Here is a 19199-nt window from a genome sequence, read left to right on the forward strand (position 1 = left end):
TTGTGCACCGCCTCCGTATCGAGTGGTGTGCCCCCGAAAACGCGAGCACTTTGAAAATTGGATTCCGTCAGGAGTGACCTTAAGCAAATAAAATGTATTTAGAAAACTTACTATTATATTCATAACTAATTGAATTTGACTTTATAGTGAACGATCTAAATTGATGTACACGTAGTAGCTCTTTATCTTTCTAACCTTCATCGTTTTATCAATTTAAATATTCATAAAAATAACCACATAATACGTACAGGGCATCGTTTGCTGCTACTGCCGCGGATATTGTGGGAGTCCGGTATTCGGTTCACGCTTTAGTTAGCAACGGTGCCTCTTCTCGACCTTATACTTCCTTAGTAGATAGTACGAATAAGGGCGTCCTTGTGAAGTTTTGCTGTACCTGTTATCAAATATATTATATTAACAATATGGTTCACTCTCACGAAATTTTGGCGACACCACATGTGGCGCCAACTCGCGTCCGAAAGGATCGATACACACGTAAATCGAACTACCCAAAATATGACGATCGTTTTACACACACTTCAAAATGTCATCATGAAAAAAAAATAGGGGTGCTTGATGTTTTTTTGCAAACTTAATCGATTATGTTTAATCGAATGCAAATGGAAAATCAAATGTTGTAGCAGAAGTGTGGTAGGCATATTTTTGTGGAAATGTATAATAAATTTGATATAGCTTGCTGAGCTGTATCCGGCGGGACCATGCCGGTGCACCAACTCGCTCTCTGTTTCGCACACCATGTTGCTGTTTGCTCATTTGACTGCAACACTTTTATCAAATATACTATTGTCGCGCTAATCTTTTTTAGAATGCTGCGGCGGTCTTACACTCACAGGCTCGACTGCGAAGGTAAACGTCAAGATAGCCGCCGTGTTAAAAGATAGGCAGAATTTTCCCGCTCAAAACAAAACCACGTGCTTTTCGCGAAATGACAACAGTGTTCGATTGTATTAGTGAGAGGCAACCGGAGTCACTGAGTACATGGAGAGTGTTTATCATGGCAAGTGCATACAGTGGGTGAGATTTTCATTGACACTGTTGTGTTTAGTAACCGTTTACCTGAGAAGCAACCAGCAGGAAGCCGCAGTATTCTATTTTATCTCGAGATGCATAATATATTAACAATATGATTCACTCTCAGGAAATTCTGGCGACCCCACATGTGGCGCCACGATACACGATACACGTTATAATTAAACTACCCAACATATGACGATCGTTATAAACACACACTTACGGAGCCGAATTTATTGAATTCAACATTTGGCTAGCAAACATTACCGCTAGGCAATGATTAAACTAACTGGTATTTTTAACAGCAAGGAAGTGACCCTGATCAATTTACTTATGTTTTGTTACACTTTTTGAATTTAAATGTAAATTAACAAAATTCGCAGAGATTTATAGATTTATTATTTATAGATATATAGATGCATAAGAGTTTACAAAATGATTGTTTGAACTCGAAAACGATGAAATTCCGACATTCAAGACTTAAGGATTTTTGAAAACGTAACTATTTTTATCACATTTTCAAGGATGATAATATGATCAAAATATTTTACCTACTTGTGAGATGAGCACTAGGGTGGTTCAAAAAATTGATTTTGATCTACCATGTTCTGAGTTTCCCCAGAAAATTTGAGCTCATTTGGATTAAAACTGATTTAGCACAAACCGTTTCAAATTTGCAGGCAAATTAGTATGGGGAATATTATTTTTCCGTTGTACTGTTAAGGTGATTATACAATCAAGCCATGTGGTGAATTTCAAATTCACCACACGGTTTTTTACTCCTATTATCAAAAATTCAAATCTAGCGTAATAATTTTCGTACAATGCTGAAATTAAAGTCGATTGTTCAGCACAAGTAAACAAACGATCTACGGATGTTTCATCTTCATGGGCATTGTGGTTCTCTTAATTCGTGCTCTTGAAAAATCACAAGAAAAGCACGTGGTTTCCAAGATGGCCGATTTGTGACGTTTCCCCATCAAGCGCAGGTTAAAAGAAAACCTACATATCTAAAAGGAATACTCAACAGCTTTCACTCAGTGTAAACCGCATCTCAATTAATCGTTCCAATAATTCATGATTAGACAATGTTTTCACCACGTAAAACACATGTTTGGTAGTTGATTTGCATTATAAATATATTAGGGAGAATTATCAATATATTCAAGGGAGATCAGGGATATTGCTGTTACAATTATTTTAAATTGATATTTGAAAACCATCCCTAGAACGGAATAAAACTTGTAATGTTGCTTGGGATATCACCGCATGGCTAAGGAAGGCTTTTATATTACTATAGTAATATATGGTAGATTATTGTTCAGCATGATCAATCGTTTTGAATAATTTTATGACACCAGTTAAACTTATTCATTCGCATAACAAGTTTCAATTTTGGCAGGTGTTCAGAAAGAATTGGGTATATATGTAAAAAAATATCGAGCCAGTGCATAATCTCCATCCAAGTGTTTCTCAGCTATTTTCAGAGGATTACATACATTTATCGAGTTTGGCTTCGTTATGCTCTTCGACGCTTGAGCTTCAATAAACAAGTTATTTAGATAAGAAAATTATTTTGAGCTTTTTAGTCGAGGTCAAGTGCGAGACACTGAAGACAACCTTACTGTTGAGGTCGAAATACGTATCTGTCAAGATACAATTAAGTGGTGGATTCAATGGGATTGTATAAACTCGTCTTATGACAAGTTATTTAGACTATAACTTGGTAATAATCGATTCCTCCTTTATTTTTTTTTTATATGATTAGAGAAGAAAAAAATCGAGGAAACTCATTTAGTAGTGACGTGGTAAATAATTGGTTCCGTTTAAGGAGAAAAAAGTTGTTTGGGACCCCTCGCTAGATTTTTTTTCAAATAGTCACGAAATGAAAGCTTAAAGGATCAAACACAATGGACACGTTTGCGTCCGTTTTGACAGTTTTCCCATGTGTTTGGCCCATAAGAGCTATATTTTCACGTAGTGAAAGTATTAGCGATGCTCATTTTTTTTTGTCACACACCTCGTTGAATTATCTTGATTTTATAAAATCAATGATGATTTCTTTTCAAATTAACTCGCATGCATAATCCCATTTTTAAGAATTCCCAAATTGTTATCAATTTGTGAATATGATTTGACAGAGAGAAACGAAGTTTTGTGAACAATCTCTCTATATAAAAATGAGTTTGCATTTCCTTTGAGGCAATATAACTCACGAACGGGTTGACCGATTTGTACGGGTTTCTCATTAATCGATTCGTCTTGAGGACTGCTGTGTTATAAAACATCACTAAATTTTGAGGAGAAAGTTGAGAAATTGTGAAAATACAATTTTGATGCGAGTTTAAAGCAAACCCAATACGATCGCGCTAAAAATGATCTAGAGTGCGGCGCTGTATGAACAATTGACAGTAAGAATGCAAAATATAGTTGACTCTGTAAATCTCGATGTTCTATATCTCGATATCTCTCCCTATATCGATGGTTTCCTCGGCCCTTAAATCTACATACATTTTGGTTTCTACATCTCGATAACTTCCCTATCTTGAAATCTTTCTATCCCGATGTGCTGTAATCGTATTTTGTTCTGGATTCACTCTCCTTATGTCGATATGTTCAAATTTTTAGGCTACTAGACCATATTTGGACGATAACAATACAGATCAACAATAAGCAATGATATTTGTTTTGTTGTCGTTTTTCATAGCAACAAGCTGTTTTGGATCTAGTACCCATTTAAATTGTCCTTCCATTCCTCGATCTCTCCCTATCTCGATGGTCCCTTCAATATCGAGATGTGGAGAGCGACTGTAGTATAATCCCGAGCAAGGTCGGGTACGTTCAACTAGTTTTTCTTGCGAAAGTATCGAAAAATAATCTATTAAATCCCAAAAAAATATCTGATATTGGATACGAAATCGAGAAAGCACAATAAAATAGGCTTAATTAAGTTTAGCCGAAATATCTCACCGTAATCAAATATACTATATTAACAATATGATTCACTCTCACGAAATTTTGGCGACACCACATGTGGCGCCAACTCGCGTCCGAAAGGATCGATACACACGTAAATCGAACTACCCAAAATATGACAATCGTTTTACACACACTTCAAAATGTCATCATGAAAAAAAATAAGGATGCTTGATGTTTTTTTTGCAAACTTAATCGATTATGTTTAATCGAATGCAAATGGAAAATCAAATGTTGTAGCAGAAGTGTGGTAGGCATATTTTTGTGGAAATGTATAATTAATTTGATATAGCTCGTTGAACTGTATCCGGCGGGACCATGCCGGTGCACCTACTCGCTCTCTGTTTCGCACACCATGTTGCTGTTTGCTCATTTGACTGCAACACTTTTATCAAATGTACTACACTGTGCCGCCAAAGTACTCTTTAATGGGTGAAAAAGTACCCATTATGAAGTTAAATAGTTCAACTCATTAAAAGAGTAAACAACGTTTACTCATTAATGAGTAAACAAACTGTACGTCAAAAAACAAGTAAATTTCACCCATTTTTAGAAAAAGTTTTTTGTTGCCAATGGGTAAAATTCACTCTTTATCATTTTAAAAATTGCTAATAATAAAATTAAATTCATTTGTAATTCAATCAATTAAACATTTGCCGAATATTTGCATTAATTATAAATAAAATCATTTTATTTCACCAATAATAAACCACATCTTTATATGGCAGTATCGTACACCACGAGAGCATTTTCTCTTCACAAATTCAGCTGGCACATTTCGTTAATGAAAATAACCCTCCTCTTTCAATGCTTCCGGCATTTCTCGGAACCATCGAATATTTTTCACGGGGATTTAGCGGGCCAGCGATTATTTTCAATCGAACTCATCCATCGACATTTTTCCTCCAACCTAATGCGTTTCCAACAATCAGTTGTCCGCGAAGATTGAAAAAAATTCGCTTCGTCAGTAAAGCGTCGACCAATTTTCATGACCTCGGGCTTTTCTCAAAGAGGTTTAGTAGAGCTTCCTTTTGACATAGGTGCCGCCACGCTAGAGCCCTCCCCGCGTTCATGGGTTTCGAAAATGTCTGTGTTTTTTTTTCTTCTTATTTTTTGCTATGATGGTCAAATTTCTTCAGTAATCAAATGCAATAAAGTTCTGGTGTCATAAAATAAAGTAGATACATGAAATATATCAAGTAGAAGTGATCTGATTACTTTAATTACCGATATTGAAAGCCATATCCCTGATCTAAGATTTATGGTCATATTTCTTAAAATCTGATCACGAAATAAACCAGACAGGAGGTAAAAATATCACAAAAAGACTGTAGACATATGTGTAATCAATTTTATGTATTGAAGATACTATTTTGGAACATTCCAGTTCATCCAAAATATCCGTGAGTTCAGGTCTTGAATTCTACCATAGAAGCGAAAGATAATGTGCACATAAAAATACTCAGAGTACATCCTACTCAGTTCAAAGATATCAAATGACTCATGGGAATTTTTTCTGCGTGCCCCAGACTGCCATGCTAGAAAGCGCGAAATGTTCTGAAGTTCGGCTCATAAACCTACGCAACAAATGAAAACAAATGAAAATGTTTTCGGCAGGTATCAAAACCCTTCCCAGCAGCTCCTTGGATACCTGCCAAGAAAGGTTATACCGATCTTCCTGCACTTTAGTACACTGCAGGTCATTCAAAACGTTCTTATTTTCAGGTCGTCAGATCTACAATCAAGTAGAAGCGCAATGGTTGTTTCAAATCAAGCTCATGTCATCCTGCCCAGTTCAAAGAAATAAAATGAATTATTGGAAATTTTGCTGCGTGCCCCAGAATGCCATTCTAGAATGCGCGAAATGTGCTGAAGTTCGGCTCGTAAAACCTACGCTACAACGGCCTTGAAAATGTTTTCGGCAGCTATCAAAAACCTTCCCAACAGATCCTTGGATATATGCCAAGAAACGTTATACCGATCTTTCTGCACTTCAGGATGCAATCAAGGATTCAAGAAATCTATTTCAATTGAAGCAAAACCTATATGCTGATTTTATCAAAGATATTCCTCGAAGGACAATTGGTTTTCCCATCTCTGAAGACAACAGTTAATCACTAAACGAACTGATATTGAAGAAAGGATCTTGTAGTCAAACCAGGTCAAACGATTTGAAATTTGGTGAGAAAATTCCATTATATTTATTATTAACGTATATTAAAACTTTATGACTATATATTCAAATCAAACCATCAGGGCACCCAATTGAAGCGATTTGGATAGGAAGAGTGGAATTGCCAACTTCCTATTGTTAACATTTCGTGGATAAAGGGCGGGCTCTTCTCCCCATCTATTGGGTCAATCTGGGAAACGAGGGCTAGGCTATATTATTGTATGTACTAACTTTCTTCTGGAAGGAGATTCTCTATTCACCCCGTGGATTCGCATAAGTGTCTCTGCTTGTGGAACCACCCCACCCATTTTTGGCCCTTTATACAGGAGTTTGATGAAATACAAACAATAATATAATCATGATTAAATCGTTTGTCAGATATGGCCATTGCTATCGGCAGGTGCCTTGCTACAATAGATGGTAGTATCATCATCATCATCTATCGAAAACCTTCCCAACAGATCCTTGAATACATGCCAAGAAATGTTATACTGCTCTTTCTGCATTTCAATACACTGAAGGCCATCCAAAACGTTCTTGTGGTTAGGTCGTCAGATCTACAATCATGTAAAAGCGTAATGCTTGTTTCAAATTCAGCTCAGGTCGTTCTACTCAGTTCAAAGAAATCAAATGAATTATTCATCAAAAACGTTCTTGAGTTCAGGTCGTTATGGAGCACGCAGAAACATTTTCAATAAGTCATTTGATTTCTTTGAACTGAGCAGGATGACCTGAGCTCGATTTGAAATAAGCATTACGCTTCTACTTGATTGTAAATCTGACGACCTGAACTCAAGAACGTTTTGGATGGCGTCCAGTATATTGAAATGCAAAAAGATCGGTATAACGTTTCTTGGCAGGTAGCCAACGATCTGTTGGGAAGGGTTTTGATAGCTGCCGAAAACATTTTCGAGGTCGTTGTAGCGTAGGTCTTACGAGCTGAACTTCAGAACATTTCGCGCATTCTCGAATGTCATTATGGGGCACGCAGCAAAATTTTCAATAGGTTATTTTATTTATTCAGACTAAGGCCGAAGTGGCCTGTGCGGTATATAAGAGTCTTCTCCACTCGGCTCGGCCCATGGCTACACGTCGCCAACCACGCAGTCTACGGAGGGTCCGCAAGTCATCTTCCACCTGATCCATCCACCTTGCCCGCTGCGCACCTCGCCTCTTGTGCCCGTCGGATCGTTGTAAAAAAAACCATTTTCACCGTGTTACTGTTCGACATTCTACCTACGTGCCCGGCCCACCGCAGTCGTCCGATTTTCGCGGTGTGAACGATGGATGGTTCTCCCAGCAGCTCATGCAACTCGTGGTTCATTCACCTCCTCCACGTACCGTCCGCCATCTGCACCCCACCATAAATTGTACGCAGCACTTTCCTTTCGAAAACTCCAAGTGCGCGTTGGTCCTCCACGAGCATCGTCCAGGTCTCGTGTCCGTAGAGGACTACCGGTCTAATGAGCGTTTTGTAGATTGTCAGTTTGGTACGGCGGCGAACTCTATTCGATCGAAGCGTCTTGCGGAGTCCAAAGTACGTACGATTTCCAGCCACTATGTGTCTCCGAATTTCTCTGCTGGTGTTATTTTCGACAGTCACCAGTGAGCCCAAGTACACAAATTCTTCTACCACCTCGATTTCGTCACCACCGATGCAAACTCGCGGTGCGTAGCTCACATTATCTTCTCTTGAGCCTCTTCCTATCTTGTACTTCGTCTTCAACGTGTTGATGACTAGTCCGATCCGCTTAGCTTCCCTCTTCAGTCGGATGTAGGCTTCCTTCATCTTCTTGTATCATATGCGGCTTTGAAGTCGATGAATAGATGATGTGCGGGCACGTTGTATTCGCGGCATTTCTGCAGTACTTGGCGAATGGCGAACACCTGGTCCGTAGTGGAGCGTTCGCCCATAAAACTCGCCTGGTACTGCCCCACGAACTCCCATGTAATTGGTGCTAGACAACGCCATAACATTTGGGTGAGTACCTTGTAGGCGGTGTTCAGCAATGTGATTGCGCAGTAGTTGCTACCAGTGTTGGTAAAATCACTCATAAATCTCAATCAACGAGCGTTCCCGTGCGAACGAAATCGTCTGCAATTTTAAAGGAATGCATCACGCTTGAATTTTCATGCCAAAACGCATCATTTCACTTATCTGCTAAAAAATCATTTTGGTTCAAAAACGCATTTGAAATCAATTTGGGAGTAATTTATTGCTTATACATAAAAGAGTGTATAATATTTTATGCGACAAACGTCAATTAACTGTTTTAACGGGATAGAACAAACGGAAACCTACGATAATTCAAATGGATGATTCAATTCATCCATGAGTTTTAGGTGCTGAGTTGGGTACGTTTCAACTCACGCTTGATTTGAATCATCCATGAGTTTTGAGATTTTGAGTTTTTACCAACACTGGTTGCTACAATCCAGCTTATCGCCCTTTTTGTAGATGGGACACACGACACCTTCCATCCATTCCTGTGGCAGAGCCTCATCCTCCCAAACCTTGGTAATGACCCAGTGCAGCGCTCTAGCCAGTGCCTCACCACCGTGTTTAAATAGCTCTCCTGGTAGTTGGTCAACCCCAGGGGCTTTATTGTTCTTCAGCCGGCCGATCTCCTCCTGGATTTCCTGGAGATCCGGAGCCGGTAAAATTATGCCCTGCGCGTGCTCTCCCAGGTCCATCACCAAACCGCCATCTTCGTCTGCCACATCGCCATTCAGGTGTTCTTCGTAGTGCTGCCGCCACCTTTGGATCACCTCACGCTCGTTCGTAAGAAGGTTCCCGTTTATGTCCTTACACATATCAGGCTGTGGCACGTGGCCCTTACGTGAACGGTTTAACTTCTCATAAAACTTTCGTGTGTTATTAGCGCGGTACAGTTGCTCCATCTCTTCACGGTCTCGATCTTCGTGCTGGCGCTTTTTCCTCCGTAAAATCGAGTTTTGTCTGTTCTGCGCCCGTTTATATCGTGCCTCGTTCGCCCTCGTGCGGTGTTGCAGCAATCTCGCCCATGCTGCATTCTTCTCTTCTACTAACTGCTCACATCCGCCGTCATACCGGTCGTTTCTCTGATCTGGGGGCACCGTGCCAAGTGCAGCGGTTGCGGTGCTACCAATGGCGGATCGAATATCTCTCCAGTCATCTTCAAGAGACGCTGCGCATAGCTGCTCTTCCGTTGGGAGTGACACTTCCAGCTGCTGCGCATATTCTTGGGCTAGTCTACCGTCTTGTAGCCGCCCAATGTTAAGCCGCGGCGTCCGACTTCGACGCGTGTTGTACACCGTCGAGAGTTTTGAGCGCAGGCATACTGCAACGAGCCCGAGTAGCACATTTGTCGCACATCAGTTACTGTGACTCATATGCAACCGAATCCAGTCACATTGGAGTTGCTGCAACAAAATCGATCTGAATTGTGCTACTAGGGAGGTAGTGGTCGGATTCAATATTCGCACTGCGGTAAGTGCGGACTTCGGATGTCGAAGAAGAATTTACCGTCGATTAGAACGTGGTCGATTTGGTTTTCCGTTTCTTGGTTAGGTGATCTCCATGTGGCCTTGTGGATATTTTTGCGGGGAAAGAAGGTGCTTCGGGCTACCATTCTGCGGGAGGCTGCGAAGTTTATGCATCGTTGGCCGTTTTCATTCGATACGGTGTGCAGACTATCCGGTCCGATGACCGGTCTATACATTACCTCCCTTCCTACCTGTGCGTTCATGTCACCGATGACGATTTTGACTTTTTGATTTTGATTTTCAATAGGTAAGTTATTTGATTTCTTTAAACTGTGCAGGATGATATTAGCTTGATTTGAAACAACCATTGCGCTTCTACTTGAATGTAGATCTGACGACCTGAACTCAAGAACGTTTTGGATGGCCTCCAGCATATTGAAATGCAGAAATATCGGTATAGCGTTTCTTGGCAGGTATCCAAGGATCTGTTGGGAAGGTATTTGATAGCTGCCGAAAACATTTTCAAGGCCGTTGTAACGTAGGTCTTACGAGCCGAACTTCAGAACATTTCGCGCATTCTAGAATGGCATTCTGGGGCACGCAGCAAAATTTCCCATAACTCATTTGATTTCTTTGAACTGGGCAGGATGACGTGAGCTTGATTTGAAACAACCATTGCGCTTCTACTTGATTGTAGATCTGACGACCTGAACTCAAGAACGTTTTGGATGACATGCAGTGTACTGAAGTGCAGAAAGATCGGTATAACGTTTCTTGGCAGATATCCAAGGATCTGTTGGGAAGGTTTTTGATAGCTGCCGAAAACATTTTCAATGCCGTTGTAGCGTAGGTCTTACGAGCCGAACTTCAGAACATTTCGCGCATTCTAGAATGTCACTATGGGACACGCAGAAAAATTTTCCATGAGTCATTTGATATCTTTGAACTGAGTAGGATGTACTCTGAGTATTTTTATGTGCACATTATCTTTCGCTTCTATGGTAGAATTCAAAACCTGAATATTTTGGATGTTTTGGATGAACTGGAATGTTCCAAAATAGTATCTCCAATACATAAAATTGATCACACATATGTCTGCAGTCTTTTTGTGATATTTTTACCTCCTGTCTGGTTTATTTCGTGATCAGATTTTAAGAAATATGACCATAAATCTTAGATCAGGGATATGGCTTTCAATATCGGTAATTAAAGTAATCAGATAACTTGTAAACGTTCAAAATCACTTCTACTTGATATATTTCATGTATCTACTTTATTTTATGACGCCAGAACTTCATTGCACTTGATTACTGAAGAAATTTGGCCATCATAGCAAAAACAAGGAAAAAACACAGACATTTTCGATACCCATGAACGCGGGAGGGGTCTAGCGGGGCGGCATCTATGTCAAAAGAAAGCTCTACTAATCCCTTTGAGAAAAGCCCGGGGTCATGAAATTAGGTCAACGCTCTACTGAGAACGATTACTTTGAAGGAGGTGACTGTCGTCCCGGCCTTTTAAGGGTTAACAAAATTCGTAGAGATTTATAGATTTATGATTTATAGATTTATAGATGCATAAGAGCTTACAAAATGATTGTTTGAGCTCGAAAAACGATGGAATTCCGACATTCAAGACTTAAGGATTTTCGAAAACGTAACGATTTTTATCACATTTTCAAAATATTCTACCTACTTGTGAGATGAGCATTAGGGTGGTTCAAAAAATTGATTTTGATTCACAGTGCTCATCTGATTCTTTACCATGTTCTGAGTTTCCCCTGAAATTTGAGCTCATTTGGATTAAAACTGATTTAGCACAAGCCGTTTCAAGTTTGCATGCAAATTAGTATGGGGAAAATTATTTTTTCGTTGTACTGTTAATGACGTTTCCCCAACAAGCGCAGGTTAAAAGAAAACCTACATAGCTAAAAGGAATACTCAACAGCTTTCACTCAGTGTAAACCGCATCTCAATTAATCGTTCCAATGATTCATGATAAGACAATGTTTTCACCACGTAAAACACATTTTTGGTAGTTGATTTGCATTATAAATATATTAGGGAGAAATATCAATATATTCAAGGGAGATCAGGGATATTGCTGTTACAATTATTTTAAATTGATATTTGAAAACCATCCCTAGAACGGAATAAAACTTGTAATGTTGCTTGCAGGATATCACCGCATGGCTATGGAAGGCTTTTATATTACTAGGGTAGATTATTGTTTACCATGATCAATCGTTTTGAATAATTTTATGACACCAGTTAAACTTATTCATTCGCATAACAAGTTTCAGTTTTGGCATGTGTTGGAAACAAATGGGTATATATGTAAAAAAGATATCGAACCAGTGCATAATCTCCATCCAAGCGTTTCTCAGCTATTTTCAGAGGATTACATACATTTATCGAGTTTGGCTTCGTTATGCTCTTTGACGCTTGAGCTTCAATAAACAAGTTATTTAGACTATAACTTGGTAATAATCGATTCCTCCTTAATTTTTTATATGATGATTGGAAGAAAAAATCGAGGAAACTCATTTAGTAGTGACGTGGTAAATAATTGACTGTTTTACAACTAAAAAGTTCCGTTTAAGGGAGAAAAAAAAGTTGTTTGGGACCCCTCGGTAGATTTTTTCAAATAGTCACGAAATGAAAGCTTAAAGAGTCAAACACAATGGATACGTTTGCGTGCGCTTTGACAGTTTTCCCATGCACGGGTAAAAATCCGTAACTGAATTCATGACTAAAAAGTCATGATTTCATAAAACTGGTTGGTTCATGATATCATGACTACAATTCATGATACAATAACCCAAACGGCGATTAGTATTAGAACTTTTTCCTGAGCTAAGTTCATATGTGCCCGAAGCGTTATCAAAATGCTAGCCGTATTTTCATAAATAAAATTTAATGATATTTAGCCATGTTTTCATGACTCTGAGTCATGAAATCATGAAGTCGAGTCATGAAAACTAACGCTGAGTCGTGAAAACATGACTCAGAGTCATGGAATCATGACCTAGGGTCATGAGAACATGACTAAGAGTCATGAAAATATGTCAAAATATTCTAAATCAGCGTTACGCAACCTTGTCAAATTGTTTTTTTATTTCATTCCTGTCAAGGCGTCCCTTGCAGATGTTATAATTTTATAATATAATAGTTCAATAATTATAAGATTTAGTCATTAAAAATATTTTTGCTATGGACGAATTTCCACTTTTTGTCAAACACATCGGAATCATAAATGACAGATGCCAGATTCATAAATTATGATTCTGTTTTCATGACTTCAGTTCATGGTACCGGAGCCCATACTTCATGATAATGACTCAGTTTGCCAGTTTTCGTCGTCAAATATTGAATACGTAACGCCAAGCTTGCGTTACAGCAAAATGAGTCATGATTTCATGACCTTTTTTCATGGTGTATTTTCATAACATAAAAACACACATTTTTCTTGAAATCATGACTCATTTTGGCAATTTTTGGTTCCGGATTTTTACCCGTGTGTGTTTGGCCCATAAGAGCTATATTTTCACGTAGTGACACACAGCGCGTTGAATTATCTTGGTTTTATAAAATCAATGATGATTTCTTTTCAAATTAACTCGCATGCATAATCCCATTTTTGAGAATTCCCAAATTGTTATCAATTTGTGAATATGATTTGACAGAGAGAAACGTACTTTTGTGAACAAACTGCCCGATATGAGAGTCTGATATAAATACAATTCAAACATAATTACGTTTGTGGTACAATCTCTCTATATAAAAATGAGTTTGCATTTCCTTTGAGGCAATATAACTCACGAACGGGTTGACCGATTTGTACGGGTTTCTCATTAATCGATTCGTCTTGAGGACTGCTGTGTTATAAAATATTACAAAATTTTGAGGAGAAAGTTGAGAAATTGTGAAAATACAATTCTGATGCGAGTTGTAAGGAAACCCAATACGATCGCGCTAAAAATGATCTAGAGTGCGGCGCTGAATGAACTCAACAATTGACAGTAAGAATGCAAAATATACACACTCAGTTTTTATTTCTGCAGTTCGGCAAAAATCCGCACAGCCGTGCGCCAGCAAAATAAATAACTGATATTCCGGCAAAAATAGCGTTTGTTAGCTGATTTTCGGCAAATTATTTGCTGGTTTCCAGCAATTTTGACAGAAATCTCGGCAAAAAACATGTTTGCTGGGGCACGGCTGTGCGATTCTCGGTAAAAGTTCAACATTTTGCTGAGATCCCGGTATAAAAAATTTAGTGTGTAGTTGACTCTGTAAATCTCGATGTTCTATATCTCGATATCTCTCCCTATATCGATGGTTTCCTCGGTCCCTTCAATCTACATACATTTTGGCTTTCTACATCTCGATAACTTCCCTATCTTGAAATCTTTCTTTCCCGATGTGTTGTAATCGTATTTTGTTCTGGATTCACTCTCCTTATGTCGATATGTTAAAATTTTTTGGCTACTAGACCATATTTGGACGATAAAAATACAGATCGACAATAAGCAATGATATTTGATTTGTTGTCGTTTTTCATAGCACCAAGCTGTTTTGTATCTAGTACCTATTTAAATTATCCTTTCATTCCTCGATCTCTCCCTATCTCGATGGTCCCTTCAATATCGAGATGTGGAGAGCGACTGTAGTATAATCCCGAGCAAGGTCGGGTACGTTCAACTAGTTTTTCTTGCGAAAGTGTCGAAAAATAATCTATTAAATCCCAAAAAATATCTAATATTGGATACGAAATCGAGAAAGCACAATAAAATAGGCGTAATTAAGTTTAGCCAAAATATCTCACCGTAATGCTACGTTTTGAAAGGGCAAGTGAATTGAACAACTTAGTTGAATGCAATTTACTTGCCAAGAGTTGAACATGTTCAACTTACTGTCCGTTCAAGTGAGTTGAGCGAAGGTGTTTGGACGCGTTTAATCCAAGCGACTTGTTCAATGAATCGCCTGCTTTGAGCGTAATTACAGCGGCACACTAGGAGTTAACTTTCTGAAATCAGTATGGCGAAAGGCATCTAAGGTTCGATTTCTCAAAATTAAGCGCCCTCATCGAAAAATATTTAGTAGGCGTAATAGCGGACACCTTCCAATCGGTACCAAATAGTTTTTCATGGAAAGTTTCTTATTTTGAGAAAACCCGCGTTAGATGACTTTCACCATACAAATTTCTGCCGGTTAACTCTTGCTGGCTATTTTGCGCATATACTATAGCGCCTGGATGTGACAGCGGCGAGTAGCAAATCAGCCACTGCCAATAATTCATTCACTTTCCATGTCTAAATGTAACAAAATAATCATACCCATTATGATAAGCGCAACATAACAAAACGCAATCGGATGAGTGTCATCTTCATGGCTTTCCACTCAAGATACATATTCATTCAATCAATGGTGGGCATGTTTAGATTCCTCTTTGCTCGCTAGATGATGTTGTTATCACCGGCAAATTGTTCGCCATTTCGTTATATGGAAAAACTCGAAGTGAACCATATTGTTAATATAATATATTTGCCGTAATGCTACGTTTTGAAAGGGCAAGTGAATTGAACAGCTTAGTTTAATGCAATTTACTTGCCAAGAGTAGAACATGTTCAACTTACAGTCCGTTCAAGTGAGTTGAGCGAAGGTGTTTGGACGCGTTTAATCGAAGCGACTTGTTCAATTCACTTTCCATGTCTAAATGTAACAAAATAATCATACCCATTATGATAAGCGCAACAAAACGCAATCGGATGAGTGTCATCTTCATGGCTTTCCACTCAAGATACATATTCATTCAATCAATGCACACTGGGAAATCCGATTTCAAAGGTGGAAAAAATTGATAACTTTCTCTACGAACAACTTACAGAAGAGATCAAGAGCTTATTCGAAAGGGAATTTTGCAAAGAATTCAGTGAGTGCTGTTTTATGGACGTGGAACGCTTCTGTATGTAGTTATTGAGCTCGTTTTGCCCTAATGCCCCATATATTGCGAGTTTCCAAACTATTTGTCTTTTTATCTTTAAGACATTGTTCTAAAATTGTGTTTATCTCTTCACTGTGGATCCATAGAAGGGCACTAAATATATTTTGTTGGTAAAAGTTGGAAATTTAAGGGATTTTGGGGTCAAATAAGCATCAAAGTGCATTTTATGTGCAATTTTCATGTATTCTGTAAAAATAGTAATATTTACAGATAAGTGTTGATATTATTGTCCCAAATTGTTGAACAGATATTGACAAATGTTTGCTGAACGAAAATGAAATAAATCGTTTCACAAATGTTTTATTTGGTTATTTGTTGAGTAAAAAACGATTTTTAAAAACTTTTGAATAGCACCGATGCCAAACATTTCCAAACCATACCCGATAGCACTACTAGACAAGAATAGTCATATGTTATGAGTCTTGATGTGATCATAGATAGGAGGTGATGGGAGATACTCTTTTTCCTACCTTTTTGCCCAAATTCCCTATAAAATAATATAGCTCAATGATTTCGAGCAAGGAAATGATGTAGTAATGTTAATTTAGTCGATGTTTTCCAATGATATAATGAAAATAACAAATAATCATATAATTCATTAAAAATATTGAATTATAGGGGATTTAGGGGTCATACAGCTCATTTAATGTAATTTTTTATTCAAAATAGGATAACATTTTTCACAGACGACGCACATAGATGATTAAGGGCTTATTCGAAAGGGAGTTTTCCAAAAAATTCAGTTCGAGATGTTTTTTAGACGTGAGACACTTCTGTATGTAGTTATTAGCCTGTTTTGCCCCAATGTCGCACACATCACAGTTTATCATATTTTTCGTGCTTTTATCTTCCAAGTATTGTACTAAAGATGTGTTCTCCTCTTCATTATAGATTCATACATAGGACTATACATATTTTGTTGGAAAAAGTTGGAAATTTAAGGGATTTGGGGTCAAATAATCATCAAACTGCATCTATGTGAATTTTTCATGTATTCTGTAAAAAATAATAATACCCAAGAAATCATTTGCACTATATTACGTCAAATGATCATTTAGGGTTAATATACGGTGGTTTAAAAACATGTAAGTATTGAAGTAGCTCTAAATATGGTCAATTTTATGAAATCTACAGCATCAATGTTACTCCATCATTTATTAACCCAGAATCATTGAGCTATATTATTTTATAAGGGGAATTTGGGTGAAACGTCATTAGAAAAAAATATTCCCTAATTACTCCTATCTATTGTCACATCGACTAACATATTTACTCTTATCTAGTTGTGCAAACGGGTATGGTTTGGGAATGATTGGCATTGGCACTTTTCAGAAGCATTAAAAAATCGTGTTTTACCCAATAAATCACAAAACAAAACACTTGCGACACTAACTTCATTAGTTATTGTTTCGCAAACATTTATCAATATCTGTAGAACATTTTGGGAGAATAATAATAATTTTATTATTTTTTACAGAATACATGAAAAGTTCACGTAAAGTGCAATTTAATACTTATTTGACCCCAAAATCCCTTAAATTTCCAACTTTTTCCAACAAAATATGTATAGTGCTATGTATGGATCTATAATGAAGAGGAGAACACATCTTTAGTACAATACTTGGAAGATAAAAGCACGAAAAATATGATAAACTGTGATGTATGCGACATTGGGGCAAAACGAGCTTAATAACTACATACAGAAGTGTCTCACGTCTATAAAACATTTCTCACTGAATTTCTTGGAAAACTCCCTTTCGAATAAGCCCTTAATCTTCTATGTGTGTCGTCTGTGAAAAATGTTATCCTATTTTGAATAAAAAATTACATTAAATGAGCTGTATGACCCCTAAATCCCCTATAATTCAATATTTTTAATGAATTATATGATTATTTGTTATTTTCATTATATCATTGGAAAACATCGACTAAATTAACATTACTACATCATTTCCTTGCTCGAAATCATTGAGCTATATTATTTTATAGGGGAATTTGGGCAAAAAGGTAAGAAAAAAGAGTATCTCCCATCACCTCCTATCTATGATCACATCAAGACTCATAACATATGACTATTCTTGTCTAGTAGTGCTATCGGGTATGGTTTGGAAATGTTTGGCATCGGTGCTATTCAAAAGTTTTTAAAAATCGTTTTTTACTCAACAAATAACCAAATAAAACATTTGTGAAACGATTTATTTCATTAATTTTCGTTCAGCAAACATTTGTCAATATCTGTTCAACAATTTGGGACAATAATATCAACACTTATCTGTAAATATTACTATTTTTTACAGAATACATGAAAATTGCACATAAAATGCACTTTGATGCTTATTTGACCCCAAAATCCCTTAAATTTCCAACTTTTACCAACAAAATATATTTAGATCCCTTCTATGGATCCACAGTGAAGAGATAAACACAATTTTAGAACAATGTCTTAAAGATAAAAAGACAAATAGTTTGGAAACTCGCGATATATGGGGCATTAGGGCAAAACGAGCTCAATAACTACATACAGAAGCGTTCCACGTCCATGAAACAGCACTCACTGAATTCTTTGCAAAATTCCCTTTCGAATAAGCTCTTGATCTCTTCTGTAAGTTGTTCGTAGAGAAAGTTATCAATTTTTCCACCTTTGAAATCGGATTTCCCCATTGTGCAATGGTGGGCAGCAAAAAGTTTTCAATTCATAATAAGTTGCAACGCAGGTGTTAAGTTCCAGTAGGAATTTAGGACACCGAAGAGGAAGAAGAATGATGCATTGGAATAATATCGATAATATTCAGAAAGAATTAATCAAATTTCTTGCTGAAGAAAGTGATAGAAATGTTTACAGTGGAACAATCTTTTTAATGTTTGCGGAACGTCTTTCACAGTTTGAACGATTGAAGCAAAGGTGTAGTTTGTCTGCTTTGCACTGCTTCATCAGAAATATTTACAGTAGTGTTTGCATTTAACAAAGTCGATATTCCGGTAATCGATTTATTGAAAAATGTATGGACATCCCCACACTGTAAAATGTCATCGAACAACTGTATGACTACTCACCGGAAGATGGCAGGAGGGTTTTCCAGCACAAGCTAGAAAAAAACATGTTTAGATTCCTCTTTGCTCGCTAGATGATGTTGTTATCACCGGCAAATTGTTCGCCATTTCGTTGTATGGAAAAACTCGAAGTGAACCATATTGTTAATATAATATATTTGATTTATGCTGGATTTTAAGTTCTGAAAATGTATTGCGAGAGTTTGGTTAGCCCGGTGCTGGGACGGGGGTCCTTCGTGGCTTAGCAGGGAAAGCATCTGTCTAGCGTACTGGATTTGTGGGGTCAAACTCCACCGGAGGGAGGGGTTACCCTCCAATACCTTTTCCGAACTAAATCTATCACATGTTGTGCATATGCAAATCGAATTTCAGACATAGTAGAGGAAGTGATGTTACTCTCATACAATTCGTTTTTTTTTTTTTTAAATAGTTTATTTATTTGAAAGGCTCAAACGCCCGGAGGCTTTACGGAGCCGAAATACTAGTTTTATATTGTTAC

At 37.6% G+C, this 19199-nt stretch overlaps 1 protein-coding gene across 1 annotated transcript in view; it reads left to right on the forward strand.

Annotated features, from left to right (window-relative positions):
- Window positions 1-19199, forward strand: part of LOC134216685 (protein amalgam) — a 446954-nt gene that overhangs the window by 163419 nt on the left and 264336 nt on the right. The gene's annotated exons all lie outside the window — the stretch shown is intronic.

Source organism: Armigeres subalbatus, chromosome 2 (genome assembly GCF_024139115.2).
Source record: "Armigeres subalbatus isolate Guangzhou_Male chromosome 2, GZ_Asu_2, whole genome shotgun sequence".
Taxonomy (NCBI): Eukaryota; Metazoa; Arthropoda; class Insecta; order Diptera; family Culicidae; genus Armigeres; species Armigeres subalbatus.